Source organism: Balaenoptera ricei, chromosome 17 (assembly GCF_028023285.1).
Source record: "Balaenoptera ricei isolate mBalRic1 chromosome 17, mBalRic1.hap2, whole genome shotgun sequence".
In the NCBI taxonomy this organism is placed as follows: Eukaryota; Metazoa; Chordata; class Mammalia; order Artiodactyla; family Balaenopteridae; genus Balaenoptera; species Balaenoptera ricei.
The window spans coordinates 9,800,089-9,822,073 of NC_082655.1; positions in this window are offsets into that span (position 1 = coordinate 9,800,089).

A 21,985-nucleotide genomic window follows, 5' to 3' on the forward strand; every position below is an offset into this window, starting at 1 on the left:
GTTTAATTAAAGCCCTGGCCTTCTGAATTTTACCTTGTTCGACCCAGCACATTTTTTGCATTCCTATAAATATTTTCGAGCTTTGTTCTGGGACACAGTAAACATATTGGAGACAGTTTAATTCTTTTGTTTCTTGCTTATAAGTTTTGTTAGGTGGCATCAGAGGTGCTACTTACTCCCCACGGCTCAGGCAAGAGCCTTCTGTGTACTCTAGCCAATGCCCCTAAATCATGAGATTTTCCAGGCTGGCTGGGGAGTCTATGTACTATTCCCAGACCTGTGTGGGCAGTGGCCACTGTTACCTTTAATCCTTTCAGCTGGGTCTTTTTCTGGCCTCCAGTAATTCCCTCACACACACGCACTGACAAGTACCTAGCTGAATACTTGACGGGGATCCTCTGCAGATCTCCGGAGCTTTCTCTCTAGTCAGCCTCTCTTCTTTCCGGTACTTTCTCCTGAAAATTCAAGCCACCTTCATCTCTCCTGACTCTCAGCTCTGCCTCCTCAACCCAGGAAGCCTGTATGAACTTACGTTCCCTCTGTTCTTCCAAGAACTGGAAACTCTCTCAAGATCGTAACCTGGGGCATTCATAGACCTAATTCACCCATGCCTTCTCTCAGGGATCACTTCCTTCTGTTAGATGTCTTGAAAACTGTTTTTTTTTTTTTTCCCCATACATTTTTGCCCATATTTTTGGTTGTTTCATGCAGAAGGGTAATCTTTGTTATATCATCTTGACTGGGAGTGAAATTTTTACAGAAATCTTTTGAAAGCCTGTCTCATGGTTTCCCACAAAGCAGATACAGAGGTTGAAGATTCACAGCCTTTGCAAACACAAATCTGCATTTAAATTTTAGTTCTACTGTTATGAGGTTTGGGGAGGTGACTACAACTTTGGAGCCTCAGTTTCCTTTTCTGTAAAATGGGGGTAATTACAGTGTCTCTTCCATGGAGATGAATGGAAGATGAACTGTGATGATGTATGTGAAACATCTAGAATAATGGCTGTCAGAATAGACACGAAAACACTGATATACTCTCCCTTTCCTACAGCCATCACTTCCCCTCTTCTCTTTCCTTCATTCTGCCATTACTACCAGCTCAACTTGTTTTATGTTTTGCATGTATCAGGCACTGGGCTAATCAACGTTTACTTACGAACTCATTAAATTTCACAACAACCTTATGTCACAGGCATTAGCTCAGCTAAGCTGCAGCTACCATTTACCCACAACTGAATGAGAGACCCCAAGCAAGAACCACTCCAATGAATCCCAGACAACCCACAGAAGTGTGAGACATAATAATAATAAATTGATATTTGTAGCCACTACTTTTGGGGGCGATTTGTTAGTAGGCAACCAACAGCTCCTTTTTGCCTGGAATTGAAGGTTTTTGTAGGACTTGGGACTTTCAGTGCTTAAAAACTGGAAGGTTTCAGCTAATCTCAGATGGTTTGTTGGCAATAAATAACTAGAACAGACCAAGAAATTTACGGAATTGTCCCACTGATCATCTCTGTTGCATAGTGATTAAGTAGTAGAGACTATAAAACCCTGTTGCTTTGACTGCAGTACTCAGTATGCTATACAGCCTTAAGAGTCGAATCAGAATGTTAGTCTGATTGAAACTTGAATTCCTTTCCAGCTCCAAAATTCTGTGTCTCATTATCCTTGAGTGGGAGAACAAGATCAAAGTGCTTTCTGCTAATTCCTCTGTTCTCAGCTGAAAAGGCACATCTTCAGGGAAGTGTTCCAGTAGCCATGTTCCTCCTCTGGACTACTTAGATGATTGTAACATTATGCACACACTTTGTGATGATCATTTTTACAATTATATTATTAACATCTATTTTGCCTGTTAGACTGTGAGTTTCACTGTTGAATATGCAGTGTCCAGCATAGTGTTCACTACATAGAAAATGTTATTTAAATATTGGTTAAAAAATTAGTTCCTTAAAACTCTATAAACTGATTTTAAATTTTCTTGAAAATGTGAAAGAATTGATTTTGATGCTGGTTGAGTGTCAACACTGTATTTCAGGATTGATGTAGTTTGATTTTGTATCTTCCATTGTAGGCAAGATAGATAGGAAAGAACAAACTGGTCAGTTTCCACTCCATCTTTGCAATACAGGCTCGAAAGGAAGGTAATACAAATTTTCATGATATTTGAGCATGTCAAGGAAAAATTGTATATTAAAACATATTTCAAGTCGAACATTTGAAATAGCCATACCTAAGAAAGCCTTTCTGTTTCTGTTATGCTTTGCAATTTAAACAAAATTGTTATTTTAAAACTCTAACGCGTTTACTTTCAATTATGTGACATATTTGTGGTGACCTTTTCCAGACAGAAGTATTGAACCCTGTTTGGAATATATCCAATTATCTCAAATCTTGTCTGTAACACCAACATCTCAGTTTTCATGCCAAAAAAAAAAAAAAAAAAAGAAAGAGAGAAAAAAAAAAGACCTCTTGGTACCTTGACATCGAGAAAATCCACTGGCTTTTTGTCTCACTAACAATCAAGAATCCAATTAAACTAAGCAATTTCAAATGACTTAATTAAAGAACATTTTAAAATTGAGTAACAAAATAGGCTGATAGACCTGAATAGTTTACAAAATTGAGTTGGGAAGATAATGGTGTGACATTCTCTTATCTCCCATGGATTTTCTGAGGTTTAACAAGCCCTGCTTTTGTCTTTCTATGTCTAACAAAGTAATAGTTTACCAAAATAGGGAATCTTGTGTTCAGATTATATTGATTTTTTAAATGAAATCATGTTGCTCTGGGACCGTCAGGTGTCATGTAGAATCCCTCTCCTTATTTGACAGATGGGGCATTAAGCCCAAGCATGGACAGGTCTGAAAGGATCCCTTTCCAGATAGCTCCAGATAGTTCATGGCACTGCTGAAACTCAAAGCCAGGTGGGCTACTTTTCAGTGTGTTCATTTGTCTGTGTTTTTAGTTTCGAGGATGCCGATAAAAGAAGGGAGACAAGAAAGAGGGTTGAAAAGCTACATTTCTTTTCAGGGTGATTCCCTTGCAGCCTTATTTACACACCTGAGACCATGTTTTAATTGTAATATTTCAGCCCACTTTTTAACTTAATGTGATGATAAAAGCACTTTTCATGTTGCTTATAAAATCTTTGTACACATCATTTTTAATAGCTATATACTGTTCTATTGAGTGCATGTGCCACTATACTCGCTTAAACCATATGGCACTGCCATTTTTGTAGCTTAAAAGTGATCAATAGTGGCTGAGAGGGTGGAGTAGGAAGACCCTGGGCTCACCTCCTGCCAAGAACACACCAAAATTACACTATTTACAGAGCAATTATGTATGATAACAGCCTGAAGACTAGCAGAAAAGATTTTCCAAAACTTAAGATGTGAAGAAGGAACCACAATGAGATGGGTAGGAGGGGCGGAGACACGGTATAGTCAAGACCTACACCCCCAGGGTAGGTGATCAACAAATGGGACGATAATCACAATTGCAGAGATTCTCCCAAAGAAGCAAAAGGTCCAAGCCCTACTTCTGGGTATTTTTCCGAAGAAAACAAAAACTCTAATTTGAAAATATATATGTACTCCAATGTTCATTGCAGCATTATTTAAAATAGCCAAGATATGGAAGCTACATAGTTGTCCATCAATAGACAAACGGATAAAGAGTGTTGGATGGACATACAATGGAATAATACTCAGTCATAAAAATTAAAACCTTGGGACTTTCCTGGTGGTGCAGTGGTTAAGAATCTGCCTGCCAAAGCAGGGGACACGGATTCGAGCCCTGATCCAGGAGGATCCCACATGCCGTGGAGCAACTAAGCCCGTGCGCCACAACTCCTGAGCCCACGTGCCACAACTACTGAAGACCGCGTGCCTAGAGCCTGTGCTCTGCAACAAGAGAAGCCACCGCAATGAGAAGCCCGCACACCGCAACGAAGAGTAGCCCCCGCTCGCCGCAACTAGAGAAAGCCTGCGCGCAGCAACGAAGACCCAACACAGTCAAAAATAAATAAATAAATAAATTCATTTTTTAAAAAATTTAAAAAAATAAAACCTTGCCATTTGCAACAACATGGAACGGATCTAGAGGGTATTATGCTAAATGATGTAAGTCAGACAGAGAAGGGCAGATGCTGCATGATCTCACTTATATGTGGAATCTAACAAACAAAACAAAAATAAAACAAAATGAGAACAGACTCCTAGATACAGAAGACAAGCAGGTGGTTGCCAGAATAGAAGGGTGTTGGGGCTGGGCAAAATAGGAGAAGGGGATTAAGAAATATAAACCTCCAGTTATAAAATAAATCATTAGGATGTAATATACAGCATAAGGAATACGGTTAATAATATTGTAGTAACTATGTGGGGACAGATGGTTACTAGACTTATTGTGGTAATCATTTCATAATGTATGCAAATGTCTAATCATCATGTAGTCCACCTGAAACTAACATAATATTGTACATAAACTATATTTAAAAAAAAATAATCAGTAGTAGCAATGTCATATCTTTCAATCTGTAATTATCCATTCCATGTTATAGAACCTGTTTAGGTTTATAAATTAGGTGCAGTGGATGTTTTGAGGGAATATTTATGTTTAGTTCACTCAGTTCTGCTACAAACATCACAAGCCTGTGCCGGGGTGTTACCAGCCACTTCCTCTTGGGGAACAGAAAGCCTGTAGCCAGAGTCTCTAGGATGGTTGGTAGGAATGCGTCATAGTTCCTCCTCCTCACCTAGTCTTTGGAGGAGTGCAGAGGGATTTTTCCAAAGAGCCCTACACTGTTCTCACCCACGGTTTGTGGGTGAGCAGCTTTGGGGGGCACTGGCAAGGCTCTTCTGGTTTGGATGCGGCTGCACCTGTGCTCTGCACACTAGTTTTGCCATAAGTTGTGTCTCTTACCTGCGTTAAAAGTATCCGTAGTCTTTGTCCTTGTCTGTGAACATCTGGCCATCAAGCACAATACCAATACCTATGACAACTGCACATCAAGCTTTTGCTGTTTGGAATTAATTTCCTTAAGAGGGATTTCTGAAAGGAATTTCTGTGCTAACAGATAAAAAACATTTTGAAGACTCTTTCTATGTGTTGTCAAATGGATTTCCAAAAGGGCATCCCCAGTGTTCAACCCATCAATAATTGATCAAAGAGCTCATGTACCACATTATCAAAAGTATTAGGTGGTATTGTTAAAAAATAAATATCTGTGTTAGCTCTCCTTGCAACCTAGCTTGATGCCTTGATGTCCTCTCTACTGCATCAAACAATTCAAGCACAGGGGCTTCCCTGGCTGTCCAGTGGTTAAAATTTTGCCTTCCAATTCAGGGGGTACTAGTTCGATCCCTGGTCAGGGAGCTAAGCTCCCATATACCTCGTGGCCAAAAAACCAAAACATAAAACAGAAGCAATATTGTAACAAATTCAATAAAGACTTTACAAATGGTCCACGTCAAAAAAATCTTAAAAAAAAAATATTCAAACACAAATGGTAAATCCATTTCCCTTTCCTTCTCCTCTTAGTCTTCACTTTGCTGAGGGCTAAAATTTGGGGACAAACACCTGTGAGGGATCAGGAAAAAACAGCTTGCCTTCTGTACTGCTACCTTAGGGTCTTCAGATGGCCAGATTTTTTTTCTCAGCATTGAAGTTGATGTTCCAAAGCAAAATAACGGCTTGGCTTCTTACCATTTCGTACATTTGAATTCAGAAGTGCTTGTGAGATTTAAAATTTTCCTTGTCTGTAAACTGGGGATGATAGTGATAGTTTTAGAGTTGGAGAAAAAGTGTGGTGTCCTTAAATGATTGTGAGTCATTATTGAGACTATTAGTATTATCACTATTAGTGAGACATAAGTATTAACTGATGTAATCATAATCATTCATGTACCTGTATGTTTCTGTATCAAACAAATTATGGAATGGAAAGAAACCAGAGATTGAATTCACAAGGCTGAGCTAGCTGCATTGTTTGACAGCCTAGGCAGCAACTTAGAGTACCAGGAAGAATTAGGGATTTGGAATGAGATTGCTTGAGGCTGTATTGGCTTCTATCAATGACTAGTTCCACGGTTTAGAAAAGCCTCTTTTCTTAACTGAGTCCCAGCATTCTCCTCACTGAGCACGGTGTGGCTGAGAAGACTCCTGAGATCATGAATGTAAAGTGCCTGGCACACTGGAGAAACACTATAAATGCTAGTGAGGGGGCATACAATATAGTGGCTTAAAATCCCACGCTCTAAGCACACATACCTGAATTCAAATACTATGTCCATTGGATTAATTTTTAAAACTCTCTGGGATTCAGTTTCTTTATCTAGGAAGATAATCATGCTTACACTTAAGGATGTTGTGAAAGATCAAAGGAGATAACATCCACGTAGTGTTTAACCTGGTGCCTGATGTATGGTAAATATAAACGGGTTGATTTATATTATTAGTTTATAATATTTAATTTCCCCCACTCTTCTTTTGTCAAGCACTTAGAATGCAGCCACAGATCCCTTTTTCAACGCAGATATTAATATGTGCTCCAGTGTGCTTTCCAAACCCTGGTTGCTTGTCAAAAAATGAATACTGTGTGTCACTTTGATCTACTGTTATTTTCAGAGTGCCTTCATGGTGGCAGGTTGTTTTTCTGTACGTGTCACAAAAATACTTAATAAGAGATGCTAATCCTTAAGACAGTCTTTCGATTAACAATGTTTAACTGCCTGTATTCTAAAGCGGTAGTTCCTTTTAGATGCCTTAAACACTATTAGGTAAATCCCCCTGTTCACCAGCTGAGTGTTTGACCTTGAAAATGAAAGGTTAACCAAAAGAAAGACTGCATATATGTATGTATGTGTGTGTACAAAAATTGATATGTATAAAGAAAGATAAGTGATAAATGGATAGTTAGATAAACAGATATAGATAGATAGATAGACAGACACGGAGGTCCACATTTAATTATCCAGAACATGAAATAATTATGCCATAAAGCCTTACTTCTTTTATCTCTTTTTTTTTTTTTTACAATTAGGTCTCTATGCAAAAGCATGAACCTTCTCTGCCAACTCCTGCCTAGCTACTAAGAAATTTGGACAAGTCTTAATAATTAACCTGATCATGTCATCACATTTCTATAGATTAGCAAAAAACCAAATAACAGTCTCAAGCATCTGTCACTTAAATAAGAAATATATCAGTATAACTAAAAGGACACTTGTTAGAATAAGAATTCCATTAAACATCAATCAAAACCAGAGATTTGCCTAGGGTCAGCCTTGACCTTGTTATTCAGTCAAAATCTGTTCTTCATCTTCAGATTTAGCCTTTAGAAGACTGTATGACTGAGTTTCTTCTTTATTTCTTCTGTCCTTGAACTCAGTGATTGTATGAAAAAATAATGGCATGAAAAACATTAGGAATAAAAAGACGAGTAAGGGGCAATCAGCTGAGATCTGCTTCACTCCCAGGACGAGCACTGGCTTCCTGGACGGACTTCATCACAAACATCATGTTTGGAACCACAGCAGCTATAGCACTGGGGTCCTTTGGATATGACCATGGATACCCTGGGTGCTTCTACCCCTCTCGTCTTGTGTGAAATGCCATAACACGGAGCATGAGCTATGATTTTCTGAGCAGCTGCCCGAAAGAGCCAGGTGATGAACATGCAGAAAAGTGCAGTGGAGTCATTGACTCACTCGGTGAGATTGACCAACTGGAAAGAGAGGATGGGAGACAGCCAACATGTCAAATATTCTATTCCTCTCCCAGAAAGCCGAACTGGATACCTCCTACGTTACAGAACAAATGGCTGTGTCTCTTCATGGAGATGTAGATGGCTTCATCATTCACCAACGTAAACGTCTTTCCCGCTCCCCTATTTTACTTCCTTTTCTCCTACTCCTGTTTAGTTGAAATTACATCTCCTAACAAACCATCAACATTTAAGCTTTGATTCAGGCTTTTTTCTAGGGAAACTGGGATAAACAGGGGCTTCCAGGAGTAGTCCTAGAAAGCAGACCTAAAAGTTGAGACTTCGTACTAAGAGTGACTGCCTAAAAGCAATAGGCACCCCATTTCTGCAGGTAGGTGCAAAGTTAATAACGCTTGGCAAGTAATGGCATCATAATTAATACAATTTTCATCTGTGATGATATGGTGTGGTACAGAATAAGATCAAGTCATGGCAGGATCAAGTAGCTATTGTATTAATCTATATAAAGGAAATGGTAATTAAAGAATTACGCAGTGTTGTAGCACCTTTTGACAACACTGTAGAGCTTGCAAGCAGAAAAGGACAGGTTTAATCTAGTTGTTTACCAATACAATGCCTGCTATGAAAATGAGAAGGCCGTTACGGTAGTTCTAAAGAGCCTTTTTAATCTCTTACAACCACAGAGCAGTGTGTTGTGAAATAATGCTTGTTATTTTCAGCGCCCAATGCAACCACCCTTTACTGCCTTCAAGGCAACAGAGTAAGTCTCAGCACAAAGAAGAAATTATAGTCCCTTCTCCAGGAATAAATAGTCTACACTTCAAAAGAATTTCAGGACATGGGTAGTAAACACCAGCAGGAAAAGAGAGAACACATGCGAGATGGATGTGGAGGTACTATGCCCAGAAACGCAGAATGCGATGCTGGATAAGCAATCATCTGTAGACGTGAGGCCACTAACCTATTGTTCGGGATTTGAGTTTCAGGAAGGACATCTGAAACCATTCCTAGTAGCATTGTGGATGGGTCCTAAGTCTGGACTTATCAATAGCCAACAGTAATCAAAGTAGAGATTCCAGAACTTTCTTCTTGTACTATAGAGGAGGATTCAGAAGGCTTAGAGAGGTAGGAATGATAGAGTTGATTTATTATGCATTCCAAGAAATCATCACTTGTCTATATTCCTTGGAAAGGCCAGAGCACACCTTTCCTATTAGGACAGTAAGGAACATACTGGTAAGGGGTCCCATTAGCACAGTTGAGATCCACTGCAGTGGCTCTCCTTTATAGGCCAAGGAATTGAACCCCTGATATCTTAGAGACATTAGGACTAGCAGAAGCCAGGCTTTAAGACTTACTCAGCAGCAGCAAAGTAGATATAATGGGAATCAAATTTAGTGTATCGATGAGGGAGCTTTGACCCATAGGAATCTATGGCTACGATAGATGGGTATCTAATTAATGTACAGCTTGATGTCTAAAATCAGAAGAAATTAGATCTGGTGAGCAAAAAGCTGACACCTGCCACCAAAATGGAAAATCACAGAATCTCATTCAGGTCCCAGACCTATCTCAGTTCACAGGTCTACAGCCCATTGATCAAGGGGGAGACCAAGTCCTCTTGAGAAAGGATTCTGTAATGCCACCAAACATAGATACAGTAAGTATTCCTTCAATCCTTCACCAGAGAAATCTGTGCCATTTTCCAGAGTCACTGCAAAGGGTAAGTGAACAATCAGACTTTTTGAAGACAGTAAGATACAAGGTCTAAACTGACACTGATATCAGGGAAACTAAAATACCATTTTAGTCCTCTAGTTAGATTAGGACTTATGCAAGCCAAGTGGTAAATAGTCTACACTTCAAAAGAAGTGGCTCTTTTTCTCAAAATGGATAAAATGGGTTCATACATTCATAACACACACACATAAATATGCATCCTGTGTTGGTTTACCTGCTCCCAAAATGAATAATTGGGTCATATAAGTATATACTTAGCAGTAGTCAGTACCTTCCTGCTGGTTCCTGACATATAGAATAATGGCATTATGATAGGGACAGCCAAGTGGGGTCCTTGAAACTGCCCTACATAGATACACCAAAATAGTAAATCAAAGCAATATCTAATTCCTGGATGACTCATGTAGAGATTAGTACCTATTGATATCACATTTCCTCAGCCAACCACTGCCTTCAGCTTTAGCTGTGGTGGAGAGTTTCTGTCTATACTGACAGCATTCTACTTCAAGGGACTTCCATGCTCATTCTCTGGGCAGATGAAGCCTGGAATCAGGGGACAGAAGGAGTTGGCATCCCCAGAGGTAATCGTCAGCCTGAGATCACTTCCCAAATAAATTATCTGATTCCAAGTCCTTGTCTCAGGCTATGCTTCTGGTGAAACCCAAACTAAGATGGTGCTGCCATCAAAGACCTAAAAGATTCATGAGGTTGTGGTCTTCTCATATCCCCGCTCAGTTCACTTTCAACAAGTCCTGATCTATCACGGTAGACGTCAGTGGTCTACTGTAAATGAAGCAGGTGGTAGCCTTTAATGTAGTTGTTGTGCTGGAAGTACTGTCTTAACCAGAGACAGGCAACACTGTCTCTGACACTTTCTATGCAGCTATTGATTAGGCAAACACTTTTTCTCTCTACAGCAGTTAAGAGTGAGGATTGAAGGCAGACAGACATTACACAGCAAGAACAGCAGTATTTGCTCACTTTCTTGCCTCGAAACTATGGAGACAGCAGGGTGGGATCCTACCTGTCAAGCCTGATTCATATATTGCCAGGAGCAGAGACCGAGGCTGAGCATTAATTACAGGACATTCCTCATGGCGACAAGCCAGCCAACTGATGTCAAGTGATTATATTTGATCCCTTCCATGTTAGAGGGGGCAGTTATTTTTCCTTACCAGAATTCATACATTTTTCCACATGTGGAAATGCAGAGGAGTTAATACCCTTGGCATGACGATTGATAAATGATAGACAAGAGACAGGAGAGGACTATCAAATTAACTTCTACCCCTGATTGGAGGTGTCCTGCATGACCAAATAACAGATTACATGTTTTTATTGAGCTATGAATAGCTCATAGATGCATCCTATTGTGTTTGCTTTCCACCTTCTTCTCTGCTCACATCACTTCTCCCTCAATCTCACTGCTCTGGTGAATTGCTCCTTCCAATAAAGCATTAGCATTTGAAGCTTGCCATAGGCTTTGTTTTCTAGGGAATCTGGACTGAGTCCGTGTCTTCTTTAATGAGTGCACAAAGCTTCACACTAAAAGTTTTATTGAATAAACATTTTTACCACTGTCAACTAAATGAACTTCATGGCTTGGAGGATACAAGCATGCACTTAAGTCACTTAAAATCGAAGCAGAAAGCAAAGCTTCACTTGCAGATAACAGCCTATATCTTCAGAGACAGCAAATAAAGGAAAGACCTTGCTCCGCAAATGATCCTGAAAGAAAGTAATAACTAATTCTGTCTCATAAAATACAATATAGGAATATAAGATGCAATCTGACATCTGACAGTGTTGGGAAATTATTATTCATTAACTTTTACAAATACAAATATCACAATTTTAAGAGATTCCTACATTTCAACAATGAAATAATGATGATGATAACTTTAAAAATTATATTCCAGATTTAATCCTACAAGATTAGGACAAGGCTCTTGCTTTGGCGTTAGCTAAAGGGTGAATTTTATACTCGGCCCTTTGACAATTGTCCAACGTGAGTATTTAAGACACCTCTAAAAGTTTATCCCTCATCTTTAAGTGCCGCTGAATAGCATTTATTAAGGATACAGAGGAAATTGGAATTTAGAGAACCATGCTCAGTAGTAGTAATAAAAACTAGTTAAATGTACGTAACACTCCACTGAGCGCTTTAAACGCACAATTAAGTCTAATATTTGTGATAATTTCTTTAAGTACATAATATACCTACTTGTCCATGAAAAAAACCCACTAAAGAACAGAGGATTAAATAAATAATGCAGTGTCCCTCAGCTTATTGGTGATAGAGCTATGTATGATTCCAGGTCAGTGTCCCGCAGAGCCTATGCTCTTTACCCATTACAATAGTAATTTTTGAAAACTTATTCTGTACCAGGCATTGTTCTATGATGCTTTTCATGTTCTAAATTGAACAAACAAAATATGTAGTTACTATATTGATTCCCAAGGGAACAAATGAAGAAATCAAGGCACCGAGAAATTAACTAATTTGCCCGAAGTCGTACAACTAGTAAGTGGAAGTGTAAGGATTCAAGAAATTTGCCACTGAAACCTGCTCTATCAATTTTCCATTTTCTCCGTTCCCAACCAGCTAGGAAGTGTACCTTTAAGAATTACTATAGTTGGCTAATATATTTATTTTTAGATTTTGACCTCACTCAGTCTCAACAAATCCTTTGCTGGAATGATTATGCCTTCGATTAAAGAATTCTTCCAAATTTTTATGTGGAGGGATACCTTGAACAAGCTCACCCACAATGGGGTCCCAGGTAGGTAAACTGTCCCTCTAGAGAAAATGGTTTCATAACAAGAAGATTTTTCAGTCCGAGTGTTCTACATTTCACGTGTACACTGGTGGAACGGTCCTGATGCTCTCCTGGAGAACAAAGACCATGGAAAAAAATCATATTTCTTAGAAGATAAGACAGAGCTAGCTTTGGGCACTATAGACTGCATAAAAGGAAAACAGCTTCAGGCTGTACCTTTTCTTTGTCAAAGTTCCTGCATCCCTTATAAAAATAAGCACCGTGCAGCCCTCATTTTCTCAGAACTGCTGTTGGATCACTCTGGAAGACAGGAGGTGACTAAAAATATAAATTCAGTCCAGCTGATTTAGCTATCTTATTAACCTTTACAAAGCTTGAAAAGGTCCTCAATTTAAGATTTTTATAAATTACTAAGGGAGGTATTTATATAACAATAAATATCCCTGAGGTAAAAGCATCCTTACATTTTTTTACATGAACGTATATGAACGCCATACAACAAAAACATTGGAAATACAGTGGCCATGTGATTCTAGTGTTAATTAACAATGCATCCTCACTGCTCCATACCAGTCAGGATGGGCTCATATGAGTGTCTGCAACCCACACATTGCTAAATCCATACAGAGTTGAGTTCTTTACTAGTTGAAAGGCCATGATTATGTATATTCACATTTCTATGATTTATTCCATAAAAACCTTATGGAATGATGTTTAATAAGGTTTTACCCCATTTTTAAACTAAGGTATAATTTCATGCAGTAAAATTCCCCTTTTTCAGTGTTAGGCAAGTTTTGAGAAATGCATACAGTCTTGTAAGCACCATCCAAATCACGATATAAAAATATAAAACATGTCTATCATCTCCAAAAACATGTCCTCAGCACTCCTCTGTAGTCAATTCCTCCACTCTAACCCAGGGATCATATAAATAGAACATACAGTATATAGATTTCTGAGTCCAGTTTCTTTCACTTAGCATAATGCATTTAAGAATCCTGCACCTTATATTGCTGTTCTTTCCTTCTATTTGGTGAATACTATTCCACTGTATGGATGTACCAAACTTTCTTTTTTTTTTTAATGAAATTCTAACTGAGTTTTCCTTTTCATTGCTAAGTTTTTCTTTTCTTTTTTTTTTTTTTAATTTATTTATTTATTTATTTTTATTTTTGGCTGTGTTGGCTCTTCGTTTCTGTGCGAGGGCTTTCTCTAGTTGTGGCAAGTGGGGGCCCCTCCTCATCTCGGTGCGCGGGCCTCTCACTATCGCGGCCTCTCTTGTTGCGGAGCACAGGCTCCAGATGCGCAGGCTCAGTAACTGTGGCTCACGGGCCCAGCCGCTACGCGGCATGTGGGATCCTCCCAGACCAGGGCTCGAACCCGTGTCCCCTGCATTGGCAGGCAGGCTCTCAACCACTGCGCCACCAGGGAAGCCCCAGAGTTTCTTTATTCACCAGCTGAAGGCCATTTGGGTGTTTCCAATTTGGGGTTATTAATAACAAAGCCATAACAAATACTGACATAAAAGTTTTTGTGTGAATACTCCAGAGGGGAACGAAGTTGTATGGTCCATGTATATTTTATAAGACGCTGCTAAACTTCTCCCGAGAACTCACACAATTCTGCGCTCCCGTGAATGCTATACGAACATTCCAGGTGCTGTGCACCCTCCTCAGCATATGATACTATCAGTTACTTTGTTTTAGCCACTCTAATAGGTGTGCAGCAAAATCCTATTGTGGCTTAAGTTGCATTTCATTAATAATTAATACTGAGCATCTTTTAATGTGCAGTGTCTGTTTACATCCTATATTATATATGTATGCATATATATATTAGATTGGATCATTTGCTTTATTATAGAGTGTTGAGAGTCTTTATATTTGCAAATATTTCCTCACAGTTTGTGACTTATGTTTTCATTCTCTTAATAGCGTTTTTCAATAAGTCCAATCCATTAATATTTTCATTGTGGATTGTACTTTTGGTATTATATCGAAGAACTTTTGCTTAACCCAAGATGAAAACTATTTTCTCCTGTGTTTTCTTCTAAAGGTTTTATTGTTTTTGGTTTTATATTTAAGTATATTATCTAACTTGTATATAGTGCTAGGTCTCCTTGATTGAGACCTTTCTTCTTTTTTAACAGTAATATTTAATGCTAAAACTCTCCCTCTAAACACTGTGTTAGCTACATTCCACAAATTTTGGTAAGTTGTGTTTTAGTTTTATTCGGTTTAAGTATTTTCTAATTTTACTTTTGACTTCCTCTTTGACATATATATTATCTAGAAGTATGTTGTTTAATCTCCAAATATTTGAGGAATTTCTAGATATTTCTCCATTGTTTATTTCTAGTACAACTTATATGATTTTAAGCCTTTTAAATTTTGTAACTTTTTTTATGTCTCACAACATGGTTTTTCTTGGTGAACGTTCCATGTGAACTTGAAATGAATGTGTATTCTGTTTTTCTTGGGTGGAGTTGTCGATTGGGTCAAGTTGGTTGACAGTCTTGTCCAGGGCTTCTATATTCTTAATAATTGTTTGTTTTGTCAATTATTGAGATTGGAGTGTTGAAGTCTCTAATTATAATTGTGAATAGTCTATTTTTCCTTTTAGTATTATCATTTTCACATAATTTTATTTTGAAGCACTTATATTAACTGCAAAGACATTTTAAATTGTTATTTCTACTTGATGAAATGTTCCCTTTATCATTATGTAATGTCTCTCCGTATCTGTTGTGATATTCCTTGTTCTGGGGTCTAGTTTGTGTGAGATTAATGTAGCCGCACCAGCTTTGATTAGAGTTTGTATGATATACATTTCTCCATTCTTTCACTTTTAATCTATCCATGTCTATTCTATTTTTTTGAGACATCTTTCATTAGATTTGAAGACAGTTATTTTCACTGTAACTTCAGCTCTATGATGGATTATAAAAATTTAATTTGTAGAGTGTTGGATTTTTTTATTGCTATAGAGGTGCTTGGAACACTCTACAGTTTTCTGAATTCTAAATAGAATAAATAAACTTTCAATTTTTACTAAGCTGTACCTTTTTTGGAAAGAGATTGGAATTGTGATGCTCCTCCAGGTGTGTAGATGCCTGCTATAGCTCTCTGGCAATATTCACACACACACACACACATAAACACACATGCACACACATACACACACACACTGACACTGTACATTGAGGGGGCTTATAAATCTCCCTGACACTTAGAAAGAAAAAAATACCAGGATGCATGCCATTTGGGAAAACCTTCCTTATTCACCAAAAGCCCTTGGGTCTTTTGTGGCAAGAACTGCTAGTTTCCCATTACAACTTTGTTTTTAGTAGGGGAACTCCAATTTTAATTTGGACACATCAGTAGGGATAAAAGACCACCTTTTCTTAACTTTTCTAGCAGTTATTCATGTGACGACATTATGAACAAAAAGATATAAGAATAATTATTATGTAGGTTTTCCTGAAATCCTGATTAAAGGGAACTGCCTCATCTGGGAGATGCACATTTATATCCTTCAACCTTCCTTTCTCCAGTGGAAATTATGGCAGGAACCCCAGCAGGCATCTTAGGTGATGAAGTGATTCTAAGGATGGAAGCCATGTTCTAAATAGCATTATGGAGCAAAACCAAAGGAGTCCTTCCCTCCCTTCTTCCCTTCTTCCCTTCCTTCCTTCCTTCCCTCCTTCCATCTTATACTTTACAAATACGTATTCATTTTTCTATGTGCCAGGGATTTTTGTAACTACTAAATAAGAGTGAATTTAAAAAAAAGAAAACCATTGACTGACTTCATGGACCTTTCCAAGGCTAGAGATAGGCAATAAACAAATAAAATATGTATTTACGTGGATGATAAGCATTATCAATAAAATAATCTGTCAAGTGTGTTAGAGAATACTAGCCTAGAGAGAGGTGGCCATAGAAGGCCCTACTTTCAAGTAAAATGGAGTAAACAAACACCTGAAGGTGGTGAGGAGAGGACATTTCTTGGTGAGAGTTGATGGAGGGATTAACAAGATAAGTGCTCTGAGGGGAAGTGCTTGCTTATTAGAAGATGGCGAGGCTTACCGTGTGGCTGCGGTGAGGGGGTAGAGAGGGTGGCTGGGAAGTGGGAGGAGTGACAGGGACTGGTTACAGCAGGTGCAAGAGGAAACTTTAGGGATTGATGGATATACTCACCATTCTGATTAAGATGGTAGTTTCATGGGTATACACATAGTCAAAATTTTAAATTGTATACTTTAATTATGTACAAATTATTTTGTGTCAGTTATGCTTCAATAAATTTTTTTTAAAGAATTCTTTTGTGTGTGTGTGTGTTTTTTAATTTATTTAATTTATTTATTTTATTTTTGGGTGCGTTGGGTTTTCGCTGCTGCGCGCGGGCTTTCTCTAGTTGCGGCGAGCGGGCTTGGTAGTTGTGGCTCACCGGCTCTAGAGCACAGGTTCAGTAGTTGTGGGGCACAGGCATAGTTGCTCTGCGGCATGTGGGATCTTCCCGGACCAGGGTTCGAACCCGTGTCCCCTGCATTGGCAGGTGGATTCTCAACCACTGTGCCACTAGGGAAGCCCCAATAATTTTTTTTTTTTTTAAAGAGAGAAAATAATAAGGATAAAACAAGGAAAATACAATATAAATTTACAAAATGGAAAAAAAAATATTCACTATGTACAGATCTGACAGAGGAATTTTGTCCTGGATACAGGCAGCCTCTGGCAGCTCTACAAATATTAAAGAATCACGTTTTAAAAATTGGCAGAAGATTTGAACAGGTACTTCAAAAAGAAGATGTATAAATGGTCAATAAACAACAAAAAGATATTCAATATCAAGAGTCAACAGGAAAATGCAAATTAAAATGACAGAACACTATGTGCCCTCTATAAAGGGTAAACTTAAAAAGCTGATCATTCCAATTTTTGATGAGAAATAGTCTCTATGTGTGCAGTTGACTGTTACAGAGAGATGCTCTGAATCAAATACTCTGATGGTGAGAATGAAAAATGAGAGGGCTAGGGAGGAAGCAAGGACAATGGTCTGAAAGCGTCATTGTGAATAAAGAAGGACCTGAGGCCAAGAAGTACTAGGGAGAAAAATTTGTATACTTAATAGTGTTGGAGGCCAAAGTGTTTTCAGGGAAGAGACAGATTTCTGTAGAGCAAGGAGGTAAAGGGAACATTCAGAAAATTGAGTGAGGGTCTGAGGAATTTGTCTGATGACTGGCTATAAGTTCCAGTGGGCTCATGGAAGTGTTTCTGGGATGGAGGAGAGATGAAAGGTGGATGCAAAAAGGAAGTGGACAGAGTCGTATAGAGCCAAGGAGTCCAGGGATGAAGCCATCCTGGAAGCCTTGTGTTCTTGTGGGACTGATAGAAAGAGGTGGGCAGTGCACAATGAGATTCACTCTGATTGTCTCCAGATTAGTAGTGAGGGTAAAGTTGTGAGTGTTGGGGAAGACTAAGGTGGAGAGTTTTGCCTGAATCTTGCAGCAGTGCCAGTGACCCTCATCTGTTACCTCTGGACTTTCATATGAAACATAAACTCTTTTGTTTAAACCTTTGTTATTTTGGACTTTTCTTTTATGTGCAACCAAACCAAACCGTACTTGATACCATTTGCTTTCTGTCATGCACTCTGAGGTTAGAAACCAGAATTTCATCTCCTATGCTATGTCATCAGATGTTGAGCTCTGGCAGTGAAACAAATTATCATAAGACAATTCATAGATTCAGAACAAATTTACCTTAGCTTAGTCCCAAGAGCTGAGAATTCCTTTCATAAAAAGACTTGGACATTTTTCAAAGAAAGTGGTAAATTTGAACCTTCATAAGATGACCCTGATACCACAAACCACTTGAGAAATTGTTTTGGCTTCTGTTGGGTTCAGGAATATCAATAGGAGATTCATTCTCTGGTATCTTTGAGACCAGTCATCCTGCTTTCATCATCAGTGTTCCTAGGAAAGAGAATTATTATGTCAAATAGGTAATTAAGCTGAAGCTTAGTTCCTGAGTTGTTATGTTCAGATAAAGCTGCTCCGCAGGGGTAACAAATGCACACACAGGATGGGAGGAGGAGAGCTCCCCAGCAGTGCTGGGCAGTTGATAGATGAAGGCAGTGGTCCTAGTGTCTCAGCGCATCTGCTGCCTCTCAACAGGGGTCATCCATCAGTGCATGACTGAAAGGGGCCAAGCACGGTCCTGCTCCATGTCCTTGCTTCCAGCTGCCTTGCTAAACATGGCAATCATTATCATGCCTGAGCGGCCAGCCCTCCCACATCCCAAGCTGGCCTGAATGCTTGATGGATGCTTTAATCTTGGCCCTGGTGAAGGGCAGCATACAGTTCAATTAAGATGTGGCCAAAAATCCCCCCTGAACAACACCTTGGAGGCAGTGAGTATAGAGGACTTATAATTAGATGACTTGACTTCAAATTCTAATTTATTCCTCTACTGATTTTGTGAGCCTGGATGAGTCACTTAGCTGTTAGGAGTCTCTGTTTCTTTTTTTTTTTTTTTCCCACGTGGCATGCAGGATCTTAGTTCCAGGGATCGTACCCATGCCCCCTGCAGTGGAAGAACAGAGTCTTAACCGCTGGACCGCCAGGGAAGTCCCAAGTCTCTGTTTCTTATAGTACAAATTACCTCGATTCACTTAATAGTTAATGAATGCCTACTAAGATCTAGAGATTGTGCTAGGAGGAAGAGGTCCAAGAAAGATGAGATGCATTTCCTGCCTTAAAGGAGCTCATGGATTAGTGAAGAAGACACAGTCTATAATAGATATTTTCTTCCTCATGGCTTGTCGAGGCTGTTCAACGAGCGGGTGTGTATAAAGGGACTTGAAAGCCTAAAATACTCAATAAACGTAAGCTGATGCCACAGCTCTTGAAGATAATGATTTTATAAATAATTAGGGGCACCTGAATACAGTACTCAACTTTTCCCTTTCTCTGTGTTCCCCAAAGTCAGGTAACATGAAAACAATTCAATGTAATTCCTTATGACCTCCTAAAGTCTTTGTGTCTTCAACAAATTGAATGGAGATAATAAAATCTATCTTGCAAATCTACTGTGTGTATCCAGTGAGTTAATTCATGGGAAAGTGCTTCATAAACTACACAGAGCTATAGAGATCAGGACTTTATAATAAAGTTGTTGCAGTTGTTATTCCTGGGATCATCATTTCTCGTGGTTGAGGAAGTGAGGAGAGCACAGGGGAGAGAGAAAAGAAGCTAGTTTGAATCTGTATCATGATGGCTCTGACATGAGCCTTCCTCCAGCTTACTACCACCTGGAGGAAGTGGGCATGAAGCAAAGAACCCAGAACCTTCCTTGAAGAATATAGAAGCTGCTTGTTTATCTACAGGAAAAAGGGAGCCCTGACCGGAAAGAAGAATCAGGGCTCTCAATGACACAATTGTCTTCTTTTAGTTTTCCTTTTTTCTTGTCCATTCCTGCTTAACCTAGACTTCTGAAATGATTATCTTTATCAGGCAATACGCAAGGAACATATTGTGGTCTCCTTGGTGTGGCCCTCAAATGGCTTCAAAATTCAATCCAATTCCACTACAGTTTTATACAGTTTTAAAACCTATTAGATACTCACCTCCATTCACCCCAAGTGTTTTATATGTGTGCAGAATGGCAGGAAAGAGATGGCTTCAGTTATGTGAGGGACCCTTAGTGGAAAAAAAAAAAAAACCATCAGGCTTGTTGTGTGTAGCCCTCAAGGTCTGGAAAGGAATCAATGAGTAAAAGTTTAGTGAGACGAGACCAGATCGATACTGGAGTACTGTGGGCTACAAAGTACTAGGACTACAAAGATAAAGCAACTTATTCTCAGTTCTCAAGGAACTCGGAATAAAGTAGGAGAGATAAACATGTAAACAAATACATAGATAATAATATGATGATTACAACTCTACAATGCTATGTAAAGTTCCTCTGCACATCTCACTAAAAATAATAATAATATGAAATAACACTGAAACTACCTTCAAAACACTACAGGCATTCTGGATTTCCAGGAGCCAACTCTTTTCACCATCTCCATTGCTACCAACTCTGGTCGAAGACACTATAATAGTATCTCCTGGATTTTTGAAGTATTGGGATTGGCCAAAAAGGTCGTTCTGTTTTTCCATAAGATGGAACATCTTATCGGATGTTTATTTACAGGAAAAAACCAATAGCTAACTGATTTCCAAAGTCTTACCCAAACAGTCTGTTCTCTACAAAGCAGCTGAAGGGATCCTGTTAAAACATAAGGGAGGAATTTCAAATTTAGCTATGGTGGAGGATCCAATATAGATCAAAACCTCTTGCTGGGTAAAATATATGAAATAACTATTTTCTGATGTCACTCCTTTGCTCAAAATCCTGAAATTGGTTTCACACTAATTTCAATTAGTGTGAAAGTAAAAGTTCTTACAAGGGTCCATGAGGTTTTGCAGATTTTGACCCCTTCTTATTTCTCCATCCCCTCTTTTTATGTTCTACGTTTTACTCTCTCTGACCAGCCACACCGTCCTCTTGGCTATTCTTCAAACGTTAAAAGTACTTTCCACCTTGGGAAATTTGCAGTTCCTATTTCTTTGGCACAGAATGCTCTTCCAAAATATATCCACCTCAGGTGTTTGTTCTCAGTGAAGTATTTCCTGATTTCTTATTTTAAATTGATTGTTCCATCTACTGGCACCCCATACGTCTACTGGCATCCCATACATTATTTCTACTTTATTTTTCTCTATGGGGCTTGTAGTAACATCACATTCTGTATAATTTGTTTATGGACCTCACTTTTGGATTTTCCCTACTAGAATGTAGGTCCCATGAGAGCAAGAAATAGCTCTACTTTTATCACATAGAACAGTTCCTGGCAAATAGAAGGTGCTTGTCTTATTTATTTATGTATAAATAAATGATGTATTTCACTTTAGCAAAATCAGTTTCTCCCTAGTGGTAAGTATGATTCATTTATACTTACCATTCCCCGAGGGAACCAACACAGATTTCAGAATATATATGCTTTAATATTTAGCATTTCTACTCAAATGTCACCTCCAAAAGGAGGTCTTCCCTTAATGTCACGTCTAAAATACCAACCTCATCACTCTTTGTTCCTTTACCTGCTTTAACTTTGTTCACAGCACTTATAATTACTTTATATTTTGTCACATGTTGGCTTACTTATTTATATTCTGTCTTCTGTACTAGAGCGTCATATTTACGAAGATAGGAAACATGTCTATTTTGCTCATTGTTACCCCAGTACTGGTATTCATGTCTTGCACCATTTAGGAAAAAAAAAAAAGCTAAATGAATGCATTTGTTTTTAAAGTGATCACTAAAAGAAAGAGCTTTTAAATTAATAGCAGAGTAATGAAGTGATGGCATGAAATTTTCCATGAATCATATTTATAAAAACTGTTTAAAGAAAAAACTAGTTAATAACACCAGAAAGGATCCAAAACCTCTGGAAGTCTCTGGGGAGTTTAATTTTGGAAAAATGCAAATGGAAAAGGTAAATATTGTGAGCTGGTGGCTTTCTGACATGAGAGAATTGTCCAACCACTCTGATCACAGCTTCGGAAATATAGCTTAATTGGTTAGAATGTCAGAGATAAAATTTTAGGGCTATAAAAAAGCAACTGGAAATTTAAAGGGAATCCTTGCAGAGAGAGAACAACAGAAGGAATAAGAAC